The following is a 20,410-nucleotide window of genomic DNA, read 5'->3' as shown; positions in this document are numbered from 1 at the left end:
TTAGGCCGAACCAAGGACAAGGACGAGGGAGAGCGAACTTGACTTGATCACCCTCTTTTGCGCTGTTTGGGGAACACTATAAAGAAAACAACGTAAAGTAGTTTCATATATCTCCTTCTCATACTTTACGCCGAGTACTTTTCTTGTTCCGCCATGTCGTCTGGGAGCACGGACCCCACCCCCCCGAAACAATATATAGTATGACCCAACATGGCAGCGTTCTCTTAGCCTCAACTAGGGGCGGAGCCGGAAGCGGTCCCACCCCGCCTCCCCGCCTCTCTGCAGGAGGGCGGGCGGCTTGGAAGGGGCGGGGTTCCGCTTCCGGCAGCGGTGGCTGCAGCCTCGCTCTGGTCCCTGCGGCTGGCGGCCCAGCCGTGTGTCTCCTCCTCCGCCGCCGCCATATTGTCTGTGTGAGGAGAGGGGAGAGCGGCCGCCGCCGCCGCCGCCACCACCACAGGTAAAGTGGAGTGGGGAAGCGGGGGGGTTGGGAGTGTGGGTTCGGATTGGGAGAACAAAATTCGCTGCTCAGCTGGCCCCTCCGAATTGCTTCTAGAAGGCCTGCCGCCTTAACCCTACTCTCTCCCCCCCCCGGGGGGCCCCCAGCAGCCTTCAGGGCCGCCTCTCGGGGGGCCAGCAGGGGCCGGGGCGGCAGGCGGGGACATCCAGGGGGACGGGGAGCAGCTCTCCAGGAAAGGGAAAGAGGAAATCTGGAAGTGTGTTGGGGTAGGGTTGTAGGGGGCTGGGGAGCCCCTCGAGGTGGAGAGGCTGGGAGGGGGGACGGCCTGGAAGGAAAGGGGAGGAGACATGGGTGGGGCGGGAGGGAGGGGCGGCTGACGAGGTGGGGGGGAGGGGTGTTGCAGGAGGTGGAAGAGGAGGAGGGAGGGGGCTCCTTGGGGGACCTTTGAGGTGGGGTTACTGCCCACTCGAAGGCAGAGGGTTAGGCTGGAGGGAAGTACAGGGTGGGGTCCATCGAGAGCAGAAGACCCTGGTGGGGAGGGACTAGGAAGGATGGGTGGGGTTGTAGTTTGAGAGATGATTTCGAGACTGGGTTTAGGCCAGGAAAGATAAGGGAAAGGGGTCTATTCAGAGTAGGTCTGGTGGCCTCTGTCTATATCAGGGTTAGAGTTGTAAAGGTGGTTAACTGATGAACATGTGGAAGATAGGGGTTAAGTTAAGGTTTTGTGGAGTGTGTAGGGGGAGGGGATGGAACAAGATCAGCAATTGCTTGACTAGAAAAGCGATGGGATTTAGACAATAGGGAGGAGCTTCCATAGGATGTACTTTTATGTGGTTGGGAACAGTGTTCAGTCAATGAACTTCTTGAGTATTAGGAAAGATAGCTTTGTAGAAAAGGAAAAGAAGAAAGAAACAGGTGGCCCAAACGTTAAAATAGGAAATATTTTTAGTGGGATTAGCTTCCTTATTTTATGGGACTAATAGGTATTAATAAGTTTAACCTACATTTGGATAAAATTGGAGACCAAGAACCTGAGAAGAACCAAGACTTCCGAATGTTTTTTCTACTTACTGTATGACCTGTTTGTTCTTAAGTCAATTGACTTGACAAGCAAGTCTGACCTGGGGCTGAATGTTAAAATTTGGCCTGGACTCCGGTGTCCTTGTAAACACCTCCAAGAACTTGTAGTTGTTACTCTTCTCCATTCCAGAATTCCACCTTCAGTTTACCTGGATTGATTTGCCTTGTTCCAATTTTGGTGATTTGGCTTCATAATCTTTTGTGGGGGGATGGGTAGTAAAATATTGACTTGGAAAACAAATTGCCTGTTATGTTTTCTGTTTGATCAGCTGAGTAAAGAGTCAAATTACACTAGGACAGTTATATTAAAAACAAAATTTTGAAATAATAGAATTTTAAATGTTGGAAATAATCTAGTCTAGTCCCTTTTACAGATGAAGAAATTGACACTGAGAGCAGCTGATTTTACCCAAGGTCACAAATAATCCTAGTTTAGGTTCTTTTAGTAAAGGACTGATGGTGGGGAAAGAAAGAGGCCCAAAGTTGAGAAAGGGATTCATTTATGGGCAATGGTTGCTTCTTAGGGGCTGATAACAGCTGGTAACTAACTGTCTCTACACAAAGATATTTTTAGTTCTCCCTTTTGCTACCCACTACCTTCCATAATAAATCCTTGCTTTCACTTTTGTCTCCATGTTTGAACATTTAACTTAATATCCTGCCTTTTTCTTTTATATTCTTTTTAACTAAAGAATGAATTCCTTTGAGAAGTCATCTTAAAGTCTTTAGTAGATAAGAGCTGAAAAAAAAAGTTTGTTGGGAATAACTTTCTAAAGAACAAAGGCAACAAAGGATTACTTTTCTGAGGTGCCTGGCTCACAGATGCTTGGGTAGCATTGGGAAAACTTCCTCTTGACACTTAAATGTTCTGCTAGCATGAGACTGTCTCTGTTCTTTGATGTTTGTACGACAGTTCAAAGGTGGAAAGACCATCAACGTGGCAAAATAAAAGTTTAGTTGTGTATTGATAGAACTTTCAGAAATAGTTTTTCTTATTCTGTCTACCGTAATAGACTTCCTGGAAAAAATTATATGTTTAACATGAAACTTACAGAGATGTTGTCATTTTGTCCCTATTAATTTATGTTGCCCAGTAGAAATATGTCATCAGTAAGATCAAGTATACAGTTCAGTGCATCACCCTTTTGGAAGTTTATGCTTTTTAGAAATAAGGACTGTGCAGTGATCCAGTTTGGTAAACCTCTGGAGATTATGCAAAGGGTTCTACTACTCCTTCCATCCACATCATTTGCATTGAGGTCTCAAGGCTACCTATCTTTAAAGGCCCATGGATTTTATCTGTCACCTTCATTTCAAGGTTTAAGAGTCAGGCCCGAGACCTGCTGAATTATGCAGGATGTTGTATTTAGTGTTTGGAGAAATGCCTTTTAGTCTTAATTTAAACACTTCTATAGAATCAAGTGTAAAATAAATAATGGTTTTTTTAAAGTAGAAGAATCTGAAATGGATGAGACTGGGCTTGAGTAAAATGGGCTATAGGAGAGGAAGTAACTAACTGAAAGAATACTTGGAATGGGAGTCAGAAGTTGCTGTGACCTTTAGCAAGTCACTTTACTTCAGGCCCTAGTTTTCTCATTTTACTAGATCGGGTGTTTTTAATTTTGGGGGGGGGGGGGGGGGAGGATGTAAGAGATGAACATTTTTGGCAGTCTGGTGAAGCCTATGGACTCCCCAGAATAATAGTTTTTAAATTCATAAAATAAAATACATATTATTACAAAGGGAATAAATTAAATTGAAATAAAGTTATCAGAATGTTTTAAAAATCGAGTTCTGTGACCTCGGGATAAGAATGTCTGCTGCCAGATAATCTTTTAAGGGTCTTTCCGGGTGAATTTCTGTCTTACATATTTAATTGGAGGGGAGGGAAATGTTCTCTTTGTTTACAATTTCATAGAAGCAAAGAATTATAGAACTTAACAGACCTTAGATAACGTATTTAGTTTCCTTGTTTTATAGATTTAAGAAAATGAGTAAGAGACTTACCCAAGGTCCCATAGCTAGTTAGTGGCAGATCAGGGATTAGAACCCACCTTTCTTTACTCCCAGTCCTATCATGCTTTCCACTACATTTGCACTGTGGTCCCAGGGCAATGTGTATATATGCACATGAGCACACAGTTCACAAGTTAACTGGTATGACTTGACCTATTGGATAAGTGCTCAGCCTTCTTTTGACAATAAGTTTCAAATGAGAAATCCTAGGTTTTTGGTCCCTGGCCTGTCATTAGTTTCTTGGATGACCTTGAGTAAGTTGTTTACCATCTCTGTTTCTCAGGAGTGTTTAGGGTGAATTAATATTGCTTTTGAATGCTTATGATAGATGAGGCTACAAAAGTACAAAGTATTTTATTACTTGACTGTGTTCAACAGTGAGAAATGTGGGCCAAACTAGACTTGCAAACAAGGAAGAAATTTCTCCAGGATTATTAAGACAAAATTCCCACTAAAAGAAAGATCTGAGTTGGATTATGGATACAGAGTTATTGTTTTTCTCCCTGTATTTTGTATTCCCTAGAGTAGATTTTAGCAGATTTCTCTGTTGAGTAGTCATTTTCCCATGGTCTAGATATCAAAGATTGTTAGGCCTTTAAAAAAAAAGTTTGAGGGTGAAAGATTCACAGTATCGCAAGCTGCTGCTAAGAGTGGCATTTCAATACTTGCTTTAGGATCCTACACATAAGGTACCTACCTAGTAACTGTTGCTATGGTGGGCAAGCTTTTTTTTTTCTTTAATATTCTTTCTCTGTGAAGGAAAGTATTGATGCCTTTTCTGAAGTAAAGGTTAACAGCTTAGATTAAAGATGCTCTTACACAGTTTTAGAATTGTGGGTTCTTAGAACCATTAGAGCTCTTTTGAAGGTATTTGTGTATTTTTACAGTTTTCTTGTTTTGGTGATTTCCTGATAGAATAGATAAATTTATTTTAGTTTGTTGAGAAAGGTGAGTATTGTGAATTCTCTGAAATTATAATTATATATGCTGATAGGTTATTCAGAATTTTTTGTAGGTTTCTAACAGTATTTTCTAGTTGCTAAGTCAACTCCCCAGTAATGAGATTTTAATGCTCATTATATATCTTCAGATATTAAGACGTTGATTCTTAAAATATGAATCATTATTCAAGTAAAGGGGAAATTGCAGAAAAATTCTCAGATATGTAAATATTCTATTAATTTACTTAGTAAATCAGAATACACAGGGATTTGCCATGAACTTTTTTTTGGCCATTGCACCTGTAACAATTGTAGTGTTTACCAAATGGCACAGACTCAAAAGGTGAGTTATTTTACCTTTCCAGTCTTCTCTTTCTTCATCTATAAAATGAGAAAGTTGGACTAGAGATTTCTAGGTCACTTCCAATTTTTAATCTGAGAGAAATTGTTGTAGTTAGGGTCTAGAGCGTTATATACTTTGTAGGATATATAGAACATCAGAGTTGAGAGTGACCTTAAAGAGCATGTGGTCCAACTCTCTCCTTTTATAGATCAAGACTAGAAAAATGAAATGACTTGCTTAAGGTTTCCTCCATGTTCAGTGAGCAGGACTTGAGCCCAACTTTGCAGACTAACTCCTAAGGCTCTTTCTACAGCACAGAAACTTGGACACTTTCTGAAGTGTTTCCTGTTTCAGTATCAATTTGCTTTGTGTACATGAGGGTGTAATTTCTGAAAGGTATTTGTAATTTAAAATTTAGAAGTTCCATGACCTTTATTAAAATGAGGCTATTATCATTGAAGACAGATGGTTACAAAGGAGGTGATTCAGGACTAAGACAAATCTTCAGACTTAATTGTCATTTCAGTTGTCTTTTTAATGAGATTTCTTGATATACAGTTTCTGTTAGTGGGTAAAGTTCTGTGTTGCTGGTACTTAAAATACCAGCAACACAGGGCCTTACCCACTAACAGAAAGCCTAGACTAGGGCAATGAATGCACTTTGGACTGCTTAAAAGATTTCTCTTTATTTTGGCGGACTGAGCATCCCTTAAAATGGCTAGAATTCCTCACTTCTGACATGGTTAAAAACAACAACAACAATACAACAACCACCCTCTGCATTCCTGGGTGACCTTTTACCAGTATCAGAATTCTCTTATATCATGAGGCCTCAAGGAACAAAACTTGGGAGGTTCCTGGCATATTGTGTGGCTGGTTAAATGCTTTGCTCTCTTGAGGTAGAGTTATTTCTGCATTAATGTTTGTCTCTTCTCCCTGCCCTATCCTCTGAGAGGATCCGCCACTGCTTTCTTGTTTACTGTACTTTTGTCAGGGCTCTTATGCCATAAACTCCCCAGGGTTGGAACCTGTCTTATCATTACTTGCTCTCTGTTTTTATAATTCAGTATGTAATAAGTGGAAATAACATCTGCTTTATAGTTCTTCCTTTCTTTTTTTAAACTGATTTTTATAATACTGTAGCTGCCTAATTCCAATTCAGATAAGTAAGCAGGAAGCCCTGCCTGTTAGACTTCTTGATTTCTCCTTATTTCACTCCCTCCCCCCAATCTAAAGACAGTTTTGAGAGGGGTGTGTCTGGAGAATTTTGAGCTGAACATTGAATAGGAATATTTATAGTTAGATGTTAGTTCAGTTTAACAAACATGAAGCACTTGTTCTGTGAAAGTGATGGAACTTAATGCTAGGATAGAGTGACTTTAAAAAAGCACATCCCTTGCTGTTAAGAAATTTATACAAATTTTCAACTGTGTCATTGCAAGGGAAAGGTTCAAATAGTGATGTGAGACATAGATTTCAGGAGAGCAAGATCACATTAAGCTGCAGAGGTGACATCTGAACTGGGTCTTGAAGGGAAGGATTTCAGCGGGTATAGTTGAGAAGGTGGAGTTGTATGTTTGAGACAGAGAAGGGCAAGAACATGGCTGAGATGAAACATTGAGAAGAGCAGTTTAGTAGGGTATGAAGTATTGTTAAGTAAAAGTGGGAAGACAACTTAAGAGACAGACTGTGAAGGGCCAGAAAGTCAGGAAGAAAAGTTTGTGCTTTGATAGGCAGTGGAGAGTTTTCTGAAGGGGAGTGTGGGGGGGGGGGGGTGTTTCTTAACAAGGAATGATATGATAATACCAGTACATTAAGAAGATTATGTTGGTGTAGCAGGGTGAAGGAGTGGTGTTGGAACATACTCTTTTGTAGGATATTCAGTTAAATTGCATTAGATTTGGATTACTCTTGGTTTCTGAATGTTATTTCTCGTGCTTCCAAAAGTTATTAGAGTTTATTATGAAAGTAAAATTCTGTGTAGTCATGACAATTTAGTAAATTAACTGGGAGGTGGGTTTGCAGATGATAATTAAGAATTTGTTTTAAAATCTATAAATCCAAAGTAATTTGCCAGTGCAGTCTTCAAAGAACATTTGTTGATCATCTTAGGGAAGGGAAGAGACTATATAATAATACTTACTATGTATGAGGTAGATGCTTATCCCCATTTTACAGATGGGGCAAATAGAGGTTAAATGACTTTCTCAGGGTCACACAGCTAGTGTGTGCAGCCATATTGAACTCAGGTTTTCCTGACTCCAGGCCTAGCACTCCTATATATTGTGCTACCTAACTTCCTAATAATCTTTTTTGTTTTGTTTTGTTTTTTGGGCGAGGCAATGGGGTTAAGTGACTTGCCCAGGGTCACACAGCTAATAAGTGTCAAGTGTCTGAGGCTGGATTTGAACTCAGGTCCTCCCAGCTCCAGGGCTGGTGCTTTATCCCCTGTGCCATCTAGCTCCCCCTTCTTCTAATAATCTTAAGCAAGACACTGTTGTCAGTGTATGCATCCAGTTTGTTCACTAGATCATAGCCTTTTAAATTTCTTATAAAAACAAAGTCCTTCTTTGAAAGAGTTCGGCTTTTGCTGTATCAATTATTTCTCACAAAATTCTTGTGGTTATAGAATTTAGAGTTGGAAGAGACCATAAAGATCATCTAGTCAGTCCTCTTATTTTACAGGTGAAGAAACAGAGGCCAAGAAAGGTTTAAGTGAGTTGTGCCAAGTCATAGAAGTACTTCATTAATTTTCTGTATTGGAAGTGAAGAAGCAAAGGTCTATAGAGAGTACTTTATTTGACGGTTGAAGTTGAGAGACCAGGTCTCAAACCGTCTGTCCTACTTTCTGAGGTTTTATACTGTGTTGCATTCCTTATTTTTTTATTGTGAAAATATTAATGTTTTGCTATTTGGAAAACTCATGTTTTTTTTTTGGTTTTTGGTTTTTTTTACCTTGGGGGGAGTAAATAGTATATGCCATATTTTGTGAGAGAAGTGGAAAAAAGTAAAAGGAAATAATGCTCCGAATTATGAATAGGGAAGAACTCTGGTCTACGACTTAAGAGACCTGTGTTGAAGTTCTCTCTCTAATCTTCGCATAATTTTACTTAAGCTAAGTCACATCCCTTCTCTGTGTCTGTTACCTGACTTGCAAATGAGGGGGTTGGACTAGATGGTTTTTAAAGATCCTTTCCAACTCATGCTATAAATCTAAGAATTATAATTTCTTAATGTAAATATGCAGATTTATACAGGCAGAAGTTTCAAGGTAGTAAGTGGAACTGTGGCAATTTACATTCTTCTATACCCTCATGAGGCAAATTGAACTGTTGGCTTTTTTATTGATATCTTTTATTTCTTACATCATCATAGTTATCCAAAGCAAAGCGTGTCTCCCTCCCTTTTCCCCTCCTAGAGAGCCATCCTACATAACTATAAATAGTATTTTTAGAGAGGAAAAAAATCAGCACAACTGATAAATACATTGAAAAAGTCTGGAAACTTATAACACCTGTGGACTTCCCACATCCATTGGGGTTTGGGGAGAGACTGAGGTGTCCTCTCATATTTCTTCATTTGGGTCTTGTTTGATTTTTGTTTAAAAAAAAAATTTTTTTTTTTTTGCATTAACTTGATTTTTTGGTGTGTAGTTCTTTCTATTTACATTTCTGTTACTGTATATATTGTTTTCTTGACTCTTACTTTGCTTTTTATCCATATAAATTTTTCTGTGCTTCTGTTTTCATCACACATCATTTCTTACAGCACAGTAATATTCCATTACATTCATATACCACAGTTTGTGTAACCATTCTCCAATTGAGGGGCATCTACTTTGTTTCCAATTCTTAGCTACCACAAAAAATGCTACTACATATATTTTGGAGTATATGGGGACTTTCTTCTTATTGATGGCTGCCTTTGGAGTATAAGTCCAGTAATAGAGTCTCTGGTTCAAAGGATGTGGACATTTTAGTCACTTTGTTTACATAATTCCAAATTGCTTTCCCAAATGTTCCCAAATCTAATTATTTATTGTAAATTTATAAGTTTTTTCTTGCATTGAAATTTTGGTGGTGCAATATTTCGTCATGTAAACCTATAGTATCATACTGTAAACAAGTCATTACTTGCACATATTCCCGTTGAGTGCATGCTGGACTTCCCAACAGTGCTCAACACGCTTACCTGCCAACACTTGCTTGTTAAGACCTGTCAGTGGACTTTACCACTGATCTCTTACAACTTCCATTTTGTGTGTTTATTTGGAAAATAATGTAGGCACTACAACTTTAACTCTGTTACGCAACAGATGAAACGTGTAAGAATGTTTTTTCAAAAAAAATTTCTTTCCTTATGCTTCCACCGCCCCCTTATTTTTATTCAGTGCCCCACAATTGCACCTGAAGCTACTACCAGACAACCCATCTCATTGTTCCAGCGTCCCCCAGAGGGCACTATTGCCCACTTTGGGAACCTTTGATTAGTGTCATCTTACCTTTCTAGCACTATTTCCTATTATTTAACCTGCCCATCCTACCCCACCCCCTACTTCTCATATACACACTTGATGCCTCAGCAAAACTGCAAAGCTTCCAGTCATCCTATGATCTTTCCCACCTCTGCTTTTGTTCTACTGTTGCCTATTCCTGAAATGCTTTTTCTTCCCCTTTCACTTACTAATTTCTACCTCCTTTAAAGCCTAACCCAAATGTCTCCTCCCCCATAATCTCCCTTTGATCCTTCTGTAGTTTCCCTCCGACTCCTCCTAGCAGTTTATTTTGCAACTCTGTAACTCATTTAGCACATAAATTGTGTTCTGGTGTTATCTGTTCTTGTCATTTCCTAACTAGACTATTAACTCCTTGAGGGTTCCTAATCTGTGTATCTTCTCTAGTACTAAGCACTGTACTCTACTCACAGTTGATACCTAATGAAAGCTTAAGAAATTAATTATTCAGATAGCTCATTATAGGTACTGACCATATAAAATTACAGAAGTAACACCCCACCCCCAAAATTACAACAAAGTTCCCCATTTTTGACAGACTTTGCTAGGGAAGAAATAGTAAAGACCTTTTTTTCTTTAAAAAAAAAAGTGCCACTGATTATCTTTGAAAAGTTTTAGTGAAGGTTGACATTTAACATTCAGCAAACTTGGATCTTGTACTGGGGACCTAATTAAAGTGCAGAAAATGTTTTCCTTCTCCCCCGCTCCTCCCTCCCATTCCTCAGAAAACTTAGCAGTCATATACATACTTTAAACTGCTTAAGTTAACACATTATTCCACCTCATCCCCATATCATCTCTAATTGCTCCAGAGTCACCAAATATCAACATAGTTTATCAAGTTGTTTGAAGGGGATCAATCGGGTTGTTCTCTGGGTATGTTTTTTTTTTTACCTAGGAAGGGAGGGGCAAGGGTTTGCTCTAGGGGTTTTGGTACATTGGTATCTAGTAGCGTATGAGTGAATGGAAAATTACTGACCCATTCAGCCACATTATGAATTGAGTTCATTCCTGTTCTTTTTTTAAAGGTAAATTTAATAATATATTTTTGCTTTCATGTCATCCATGTAAACTGCTGTTTTTTCCCCTCACTCCCTTCAAGAAAGTCATCCCTTATAAAAATTTTTAAAAGTTCATTGAAATTGGCCAATATTGAAAAAGTCTGATATTATATGCACTACTTCACACTAGACCCCACCTCTGCAAAGAAATAGAGAGAGGTGTCTTCTCATAATTCTCCTTTGGTTATTATAATTTGAAAACATTAACTTTTTGTGTGTATGTGTCAAAGCATTAGCTTTCAATTTTTTTTCCATTTACATTGTTATACTTACAGATTACGTTGCTTTACTAAGCCTATATCATTTTTGCATCTGTTTTTTATCTTTCAGTGCTTCTCCATATTAATTTTGAGCCACTCAGTAATATTTAATTACATTTATGTCCCATAGTTGTCATTCTCCAATCAGTGAGCATGTTCTTAATCTGCCAGTTCCTTGGTACCACAAAATTGCCACTATAACATTTTTCTCTTTTCAGCCCTTCTTTTTTGACATTGACTTCCTTGAGTTAGATATAATGGAATCTCTGGGTCAAATGATATGGACATTTTAGTCACTCTTTTCTCATTTGGTTTTTATTGAATTTATTAGCTCTGTTTCTAGTTCATTAAATTGTAGGTCCAAAAGTAGTTTTTTGTTTTTATTTAAAAATTACTTTTTTTATTACAGTTTTCCTTAAATCAACTGGTTATCATACGCTTCTATACTTGGTTTGGGGTAGTTTTACAACTCTTAAGTTTGCAATTTCTGTTGCTTGCTTTTGCAAAAGAAGCACAGTTAGGCTTGGCTCAGCAGAATTTATTTTCTGAAAATTTATTTTTCCCCATTTTTTTTCCCCTAGCCATTCTTTGGTCTAAACTTCAGAGGGTAAGCATCCAACTTCAGGCCACATTGGGTAATAAGAAGCCTTTAAGAATAGTCAGTCAATAAACATTTATTAAGAACTTTTTATGTTCCAGGCACTGTGTTAAGTGATGGGGTTAGGAAAAAAATTTGAAAGCTAGTCCTTAGTTTCAAGGAGTTTGCAAGTCTAATGGGGAAGACAACATCCAAACACCTATCATAGTATTTCAAACCTGCAATCAATCGTCTTTCATAGTCATTTGTTATTTTAAATGCCTGGTATATACAGGGCCCTGTGTTGGGCAAGGCAGCCAAGTTAAGATCTCTTCTCATGGGCAAAGGATATTCAAGGGCAGCTCGGTGGCACAGTGTATGGAGTGCTGGGCCTGGAGTTAGGAAGGCTCATCTTCATAAGTTCAAATCTGGCCGCATACACTTATTAGCTGTGTGTCCCAGGGCAAGTCACTTAGCCCTGTTTATAAACTAAAGGAGAAAATGGCAAACCACTCCATTATCTTTGCCAAGAAAACCCCATCTGGGGTCATAAAGAGTTGGACATTACTGAAGTGATTGAACAATAACAACAGGTATTTATGATACAGCTATAACTATACTGCAGAATATAAGGAGAGCTATCAGGCATTGTAGTGTAATAGAAAGCTTGGGCTTGAGTCCCAGGTTCATGATTTACTAGTCTGATGTTAGGGTAAATCACCTGAACTTTTTTTGGATCTCAGTTTCTTCATCTATAAAATAGAAATAAAAATGATATTTGTACTACCTTGCTTTAAAGGGTTACGTGTAGACAGTGCATTATCGCAGAAAGTACATGAATTTGGAGTCAGAAAAACCTATGTTTGAATTCCCAGCTCTGCTGCTTTACCTGTATGACTTTGGGTGTGTTATTCTGGGGGCTTCAAGTTCCTCAGTGTAAAATGAAGGGGGTTGAACTAGATGTCTAGGGTTCCTTCCAGAAATTCTCTGAAATAAAAATATAGATAAAACATATTATAAACCTTAAGATACTATATAAATGTCACTTGTTAAAGAAAGATACAAAGTACTATGTAACATCTCAGGAATGAGAGGTCATTTATGACCAGGAGAATTAGGAAAGAATTTATCCTTTGAGTCAGGTCTTAAAGCAAAAAAGGTAAGATTTCAAGATGCAGAGATGAGACTTAGGGTATTTCAGAATTAGGGAACTGAGAGTAAAAACTAGCTCAGAAATAATAATCCTCTTAGGTGGAATTTTAGCAGAACTTTATGTTGATTTCCCTGCCTTTTCCAAGGGCTTTGAATATAGCAGGTACTTAAAATAATAAATGAATATGAATCATACTGATTGAAATTTATTTATCATAGGGAGTGGCATAAGAGAAGGCTTAAAGTGGGTAGTTAGTATGCCCAAAGGGTTATAAAACTGTGCATACCCTTTGATCCAGCAATACTACTACTACTAAGTCTGTATCCCAAAGAGATATAAAAAAAGGGAAAGGACCTATTTGTACAAAATATTTATAACAGCTTTTTGTAGTGGAAATTGAAGGGATGCCCATCAATTGAGGAATGACTGAGCAAGTTGTGGCATATGATTGTAATGAAATGTTATTGTGCTATAGGAAGTGATAGAGCAGTCTGATTTCGGAAAAAAAACTGGAAAGACTTATGTGAAATGATACAAAGTGAAATGAGCAGAACCAGGGGAACATTGTACACAGTAACGGCAATACTGTAGGATGGTAAACTTTGAATTACTTAGTTATACTCAGCAATACAGTGGTCCAAGATAATCTCAAAGGACTCGTGATGCCTCCAGAGAAAGAACTGATGGAGTTCGAATGCAAATCAAAGCATACTATTTTTCACTTTCTGTATTTTTTTGGTGGCTTTTTATTTCCTTTGGGTCTGTGTCTTCTTTCACAGCATGACTGATAATGGTAATATGTTTTGCATGATTGAAGATGTATGACTTATATCAAATTATTTACTGTTTGGAGGGGGGTAGGAGGGAGAGAGCGAGAATTTGAACTCAAAATTTTTTTAAATGAATGTTAAAAATTGTCTTTACATGTAATTGGAGAAAAAATAAAATTATTTAAAGTGGTGGGTGGAGAAAGGTAGTTAGGCACCTTTTTCAAGTTTGGAGAGAACTTTTCATATGATATTCCATTTGAGCCTCAGCAGTACAGTAAGCTAGGTAATACAGGTATTAGACTCATTTTACAGATGCAGAAACTGAATCTTAGGAAGGTTAAATAACTTGATTTTGATCACAGTTATGAGCTATTATAGGTGGAATATGAACACAATTCTTCCTGACTCCAAATCCATAACTATCCATTTATACCATCTCCTCCCTCTAGGGAGTAATGTAAACATTCTCTGTTGTCATGTTGTCTCCTTGGAAAGCAAGATTGTGAGATGTTTTGCATACAGCATTAATAATGATAGCTGCATGTCCTTTATTTGAGGCCTAATCATACATAAAGTTTCATATTTAGTTTACTGTAAAACTGCCTTATTTTCTTAATTTTCAATCAGGAACCAGAGTTGTGCTTTAGGAATTTATTTTTCCTTAGATATTTTATGGAGATTAATACACATATTTTTATAGTTAAACTGGAGCACTGGATTTGGAGTCAGGATACTTAGGTTCATGTGATTCTGACACTAAATATGTGGCCTTGGATAAATAATTTCTCTTAGGTTATTTTTCTTTATCTTTAAAATTCCTCACAGGGTTGTTGTGAGGATCAAATGAGATAATTGATGCAAAGCACTTTTAAAACTATATGGCATCATGCAGACTTAAATGCATGAGACCTCATTCGTTTGGACCTGGGAAGAATCTCTAAATACTAATAAATTAACGGTTCACATTATATAGGCATACAAAACACTTCCTTAACAAAACCTGGATTAAATAATCTTAGATTTAAAGCTAGAGGAAATCTTAAAGATCATTGAATTCCCCTTGTGTTTTGGATGCTTTTGTTTTTGTTTGGCATTTTTTGTTTTTTCAAACAAGGACCGTGAGGCCCAGCAAGCATGTGACTTACCCAGGATCTCAGAGCAGTAGAGTCAGGATTTGATGCCAGGACCTTTTGAGTGCAAATCCTGCACTAGTATTTTGGCTTTCTACCTTTTCCCTCAAATTTTAACAAATAAGGAAACAGTGTTAAGTAGTTTGCCCAAAGTTACACAGCTACTTAAATGGTAAAGCCAGGACTTGAACTCAGGTATTCTCTTTATAGGGCAGTGAATAGAGCACCAGGCCTGGAGTCAGGAAAACTCATATTCCTGAGTTCAAATTCTACTTCAGACACTTACTAGCTGTATCAACCTGGGCAAGTCACTTAACCCTATTTGCCTTAGTTTCCTCATCTGTAAAATGAACTGGAGAAGGAAATGGCAAACCATCCCAGTATCTTTGCCAGGAAAACACCAAATGGGGTCACAAAGGGTCAGACATCACTGAAAAGACTGAACAACACTCACTCTATGGTTCAGTCTTTTTTCTCTACGTCCAAGTACCCTTTAAAACATCTATAGCAACTATCATTCATAGTTGTTCTCTGATTCAAAAACTAACTTGATATAATTGGATGCATTTTGGTTGATAGCACTCCACTGGGTATATGATCTCATCAGTGGGGTTACTCCCTCTCCTCCTACAAATTACAACTAGTATACAGCTTCATTTGCACAGTTCCTGCCTGAGCCTTTTCATTAATTCCCTATGTAATGTTTTAATTGTCTTAATATTTTGTGGATACCTCCGCAACATTTAATTTGACCATTTACTGTTTGTTGCTTGACTAGCCATACTGAAATCTTAGGGTTTGTTTTTTTTAATATTTTAGTAATATCAAACTAGACTGCATTCCATTCTTTGTTGATAAAATTTCTGTGCAATTAACATAGCATTTTGTTTGTATATTCTAAGCCTCTTAAGTACTTAAAATTCTTTTTATACAATAGCCTACATTATTAATTTGTTTAGCCACTCTTTTTTTCATAATGGAAAGGTAATAGTCCAAGTTCAGAATTGGAATTAATTGAATTAATAAGATTTTCTTTAAAATACAGAAACAGAGTAATGTGAAATAGAAATCAAACTTGCGTTGTTTCAGAGACCCGAGAACATTGTTTTTTGTGTCCTTGATCTCTTATAATTTTTAAAGTAAACTTTTATTAGTGGCTTTTTTTTAATATCACTAGACTTTCTTCCATTATCCTTCCCCCTTTCCCTCCTAGTGAAACATCCTATATGACAAAGAATGTTTTTTAAAGAAAAAAAGTGGTGGGGGGGAGGGACTCGGCAAAACCAACCAGCACATTGAAAAAGTTTGAACCTGTGGACCTCCCCCTCTGCAGAGGATTGGGGTAGGAGTTGGAGAGGCTATCTTCTCATGTATCTCTTTGGGGGCATGTTTGTTCTTTGTAATTTTGCAACATTTACTTGATTTTTGTAGTTCTTTCCATTATATTGTTGTAATCGTTTTGTATATTATTTTCTTGGCTCAGCTTACTTCACTTTGCCGTCAGATCATGCAAGTGTTTTCCATGCTTCTCTATATTCATCATATACATAGTTTCATGCAACACAGTAACATTTCATTACATTTATGTACCACAATTTACAATTCCTTAATCAAATGGATATCTACTTTGTTGCTAGTTCTTTCCTACCATGAAAAGAACTGCTGTAATATAAAATGTTGGTGTATATGGATGCTTCTTATCAGCGACATCACATTTTAAATTGGAAATTTTGTTGTTTGAAACTTCTTTTATAAAGGTAAGCAGTTAGAGAAACATAGACATGTAGATTTTAAAAGCATACTTCACAGTTTACAGAGTGCTTTTTTCCACCACAGTCCCATATGAGCATTATCCCCATATCCACAGCATTTTATAGATGAAGAAACTGAGACTCAGAAGTGAAGTAACTAAGGATCATGGAATTTAGAGAGTTAGACAGGGCCTTAAAAAACATGTAGCCAAACCCTCTAATTTTATAGCTTGGAAAACCAAGGTCTGGAAAATAAAAGTGATTTTCTCAGTGGCACAAAGATAGAAAGTAGAGCCCTGATTGGAACTCTTAAATCCACTGTCCTGGGCATATCGCATTGCCAAGAAAATAATAGCTAGTGAATGCCAGACTCAGGTGCAGAATCTGGGTCTTGAGATTGTAATTATGTAGTACCATCCCTTACCTTGTTTATTTGTCATGTAAATGTACAGTCTGGTTGTAAAAAAGAGCTCCCAACAACAGTTAAACTTTTAAAAGAGTTCTCAGCATCGTTTGCCTATGGAAGCTGTATTTTCCTCAGGAATACTTATGGATATATTTACTCTACAAATCTGTCTTCCTTATGAATGGTTGATTTATAGTGCATGGATTTTTTTTTTTTAAATCTTGCTTTCTAGATAGAACTTGCCTTATAAATATTAGGGTTACAGTTTGTAAATTGTTTTGGCTAGTTTGTTAGTTTAGAATTCCACTGCAAACTAGCTTTAGAGTAACTACCAACTGCAGGGGGAAGGCTGCTAAAACATTATTATTAATTAGTTTTTCTCTGTCAACTTGATTTTATCTTTAATTGCTAAAAATAAAAGGCAGTATGATGGACTGAACGTGAATTCAGAAGCCCTGGATTTGAGTCTCAGGGTGGCTTTCAATAAATCACTTTCCCTTTCTGAACCTTAGTTTTATCTTTTTTTACCTCAGAATCCAACTTCTTGATCAATGTGATGGTGATAATATTTGTAACATCACAAGATTATTAAGAAGAAAGCAACTTGTAAACTATAAAGTGCTACAGAAATGTGAGCATATGTTAGAAATGATAAGCAGATAGATTTCAAAAAAACCTAGAAAAACTTATATGAAATGATGCAAAGTGAAATGAGCAAAATCAGGATGTTGTACACAGTAACAGCAACATTGTGCAGTGATCAACTGTGATAAACTTAGCTCTTCTCAGCAATACAATGATTCAAGACAATTCCAAAAGACACATGATGGAAAATGCTATCCACATGCAGAGGAAGAACTGCGGAGTGTGAATGCAGATGGAAACACACTATTTTCACTTTTTTTCTGCTTGTTTTTTCTTTCACGTAGCTTTCCCCTTTTGTTCTGATTCTTCTTTCACAACATGACTAATGTGGAAGTATGATTACTATGATTGTATATGTGTAACCTATATCATATTGCTTGCTATCTTGGGGAGGAAGGGAAGGAGAAAGATTTGGAACTCAAAATCTTGTAAAAGTGAATGTTGAAAACTAAAAGAAAAAAAAATAGAGTTTGGGAAAAAATGTGAGCACATATTTTTGCTAAAATACATACACACACATTAGAAGAAGCAGAGCAGTTGCTGATCTGCATGGGGAAGGTTCTTTCACTAGGGGTTCCCTACATCTGTAAGACCTGATTTTTTTGGTGTAGGAAACTCCTAGTGAGGAAATTCCCCTTAACTATACAGATGAGCAATTAGTCTGTGGCTCAGTGAGGCAAGAGATGGAGGGAAACAACTAGTAAGCCAGTTAAACTGGAATGAAGAGTGTATAAAGGGGATAAATAGAAGACCAGAAATGTAGATAGGAAGTACGTTCATGGGGAACTTTAAAATTCTAGGCAGATGATTTGTGTTATATCCTAGGGGAAATAGGGAGCCACTGGAGATTTTTGAGTTAAGGGAGTGAAGTGGTCCAATCTTTTTTATTATTTATGTTAATCAGCTATTATTAATGATAGAGGAAAGAGAGAAGGAAAGGTTATAGTAAGAGATTTTGCTGATTCTTAGTCCAGTCGGGTCAATAAACTTCCATTTTAAACAGTGCATAATAACAGGGTTTTCTGGGTTTTTTCTCGATCACTTTGCATTTTTGTCCCATATTAGGTCATTACAGAGCCACATTAATGATCTCTAGTTTATGATTATAGTTTGACTCTTTTTTTAAAGGCAATTGGGGTTAAGTGACTTGCCCAGGGTCACACAGTTAGTGTCAAGTGTTTAGTCTGAGGCCAGATTTGAACTCAGGTCCTCCTGATTTCAGGGCAGGTGCTCTATCCATTGCACCACCTAGCTGCCCCCCATAGTCTGACTTTTTAATGGGAAAAAATAGTGAAGAGATTTTCTTATATTTGATTGATAAAGTCCTGTTTTAAAATTTTAGCTTAAAATACAAGGCTCTTATCGTGTCCAAGGAATCAGTGCCCTAAGGCTTTGTTAGAGAAACCCTATGGTGCTAATTACTTGATAGTAGAAAGAACACTAGATTAGATTCAGAAGATCTGGGTTCAAATCCCACAGTCTGTATGTCCAAGGACAAATCTCTTCCCCCTGTGAACTCCCCCTCCCCAACGAAACTATAACAGTTTTCTTAACTCTAAAGAGGAATAATAGTTACTGCATTGCCTGCCTTGGAGAGCCTTTGTGAATCTTGAAATCTAGCTGTTACTAGCAAGAAGAACAGATTATATTATGGTCTGATGCAGTTCTCTACTTAATGGAATCTGTGATGAATTTTTTTGTGAAGGATGGCATCTTTTTGTGTTTAGACGTCGAGAGCGTGAATTAAAAAAGTCGTATAGTGTTAGAGATAATTCCTATTTCATAGCATTTTAATGTTTACTAAGAGCAATGCTTATGATCCTATGAATTATGCAATACAAATAATATGATTCCCATTTTACAGATGAATTAAGTGAAAGAATATGAAAAAAGGAAGTGTCCATAATCAGTTACCTGGTATAGGAGAGTTGAGAAAGGAGCCTGCATCTTCTGCCTCTTATCTAATATACAAACATTCCTTAAAAGTAGATAATAAAAAACTGGTCACACAGTTAGTGACTAGCCTTCACACCTAAATGAGTAACTTAAGATGATGTACCTACAATTACTGTACATTATTGAAGTTTAGCATCAATCATAGCTTCTTGTCTAACCAGGTGCCATGATGTCTAGAAGAGAGAGAAATGGAAAATATAAATTATTGGAGTATTTTAAAGTGGCATAACTTGGGAGACAGTCCTTGTGTCCTTGATGGAGAGCTGTTGTTGGAACCAGGAAGAGTAGGGTTCAGTACTTACCTCTCTGATACTGGCACATTCCTTCACCCCTCAAGTGCTCTAGGCAAATTTAAGACTATAAGTTGTGAAGGTGCTGACCTGGCTAGAAGGAGTTTTCTCATCTGAGAGTTCCCTATATCAGTGAAATCACAGGTCCAGTTCCTGTCGCTGTAGTTGGGGAATAACTTTTTTTTTTTTTAAGTCATTTGCAATAGGTAACTTAAAGAAGGATATAGTAACCCTATTGTGTTCCCTTAGAACCTCTTCAGGCACATTTCCTATTGTGAAATGAGGAGTTTTAGACTAAGTGACTTTTGTGGAGTCAGAAAATGAAGTATCATGTGAGAAGAACAACAAAAAAGCCAGTGTCCCCATCATAAGAGGAATAAAATGTAAGAAGACTGGCAAGGTATAGTAGGAAGGGGTCAGGGTATAAAGGGTTTTAAATGTCAAACAAAATTTTATATTTGATCCTGGATAGCCAGACACTGTGCCAAGTGCTTTTTACAGAAATCTCATTTGATCCTGACAACAACCTTGAGAAGTAGGTGCTATTATTATCATAATTTTACAATTGAGGAAAGTATAAAATGGAAGTAATAGAGATCCATTAAAATTTGAGTAGGAAAGTGATAAGTTGGTCAGACCTATGCTTTAGGAAGATCACTGACAGCTGATTGAAGGATGAACTGGAATGAGGAGGGATTTGTTGCAGTGAGATGAACCAGAAGGCTATTGTAGTGGTCTAGGCATGAGGTGACAAGGGCCACATCATTGTGGTGGCTGTGTGAGTGGAGAAAAGGAGACTTCTAGGAATGATGTTGTAAAGGTAGACTTGACAGCAGATTGGATATGTGAGGGGAGTACAAACAAGGGATCAAGAATGACATTGAGGTTGTAAGCCTGGGCTACCAGGAGAATGGTGCTGGCCTGGATAGTAATAGTGAAATTGGGAAGAAAAATAAATTCTCTTTTGACTGTGTTGAAATATTTACTAGACATCCATTTTGAAATGTTCAGTTAAGCAGCTAGCCATGTGAGATTGGAGATTAGGGTAGAGGTTAGGGCTG

General features: G+C 37.5%; 1 protein-coding gene across 2 annotated transcripts in view; it reads left to right on the top strand.

Moving 5' to 3' along the window:
* Positions 1 to 350: 350 nt before the first annotated feature.
* Positions 351 to 20,410, top strand: part of LOC114047051 (casein kinase II subunit alpha) — a 52,953-nt gene continuing 32,893 nt past the window's right edge. For both annotated transcript variants that reach the window (XM_027867727.1, XM_027867729.1), the window contains exon 1: positions 351 to 457. The gene's annotated coding sequence lies outside the window, so the exon portion shown is untranslated. The remainder of the gene's footprint in view (positions 458 to 20,410) is intronic.

This window comes from Vombatus ursinus, unplaced genomic scaffold (assembly GCF_900497805.2).
Source record: "Vombatus ursinus unplaced genomic scaffold, bare-nosed wombat genome assembly UNPS02014786.1, whole genome shotgun sequence".
In the NCBI taxonomy this organism is placed as follows: domain Eukaryota; kingdom Metazoa; phylum Chordata; class Mammalia; order Diprotodontia; family Vombatidae; genus Vombatus; species Vombatus ursinus.
Note: the sequence above shows the minus strand (reverse complement) of the source record. Positions and strands in the feature narration are given on the sequence as shown.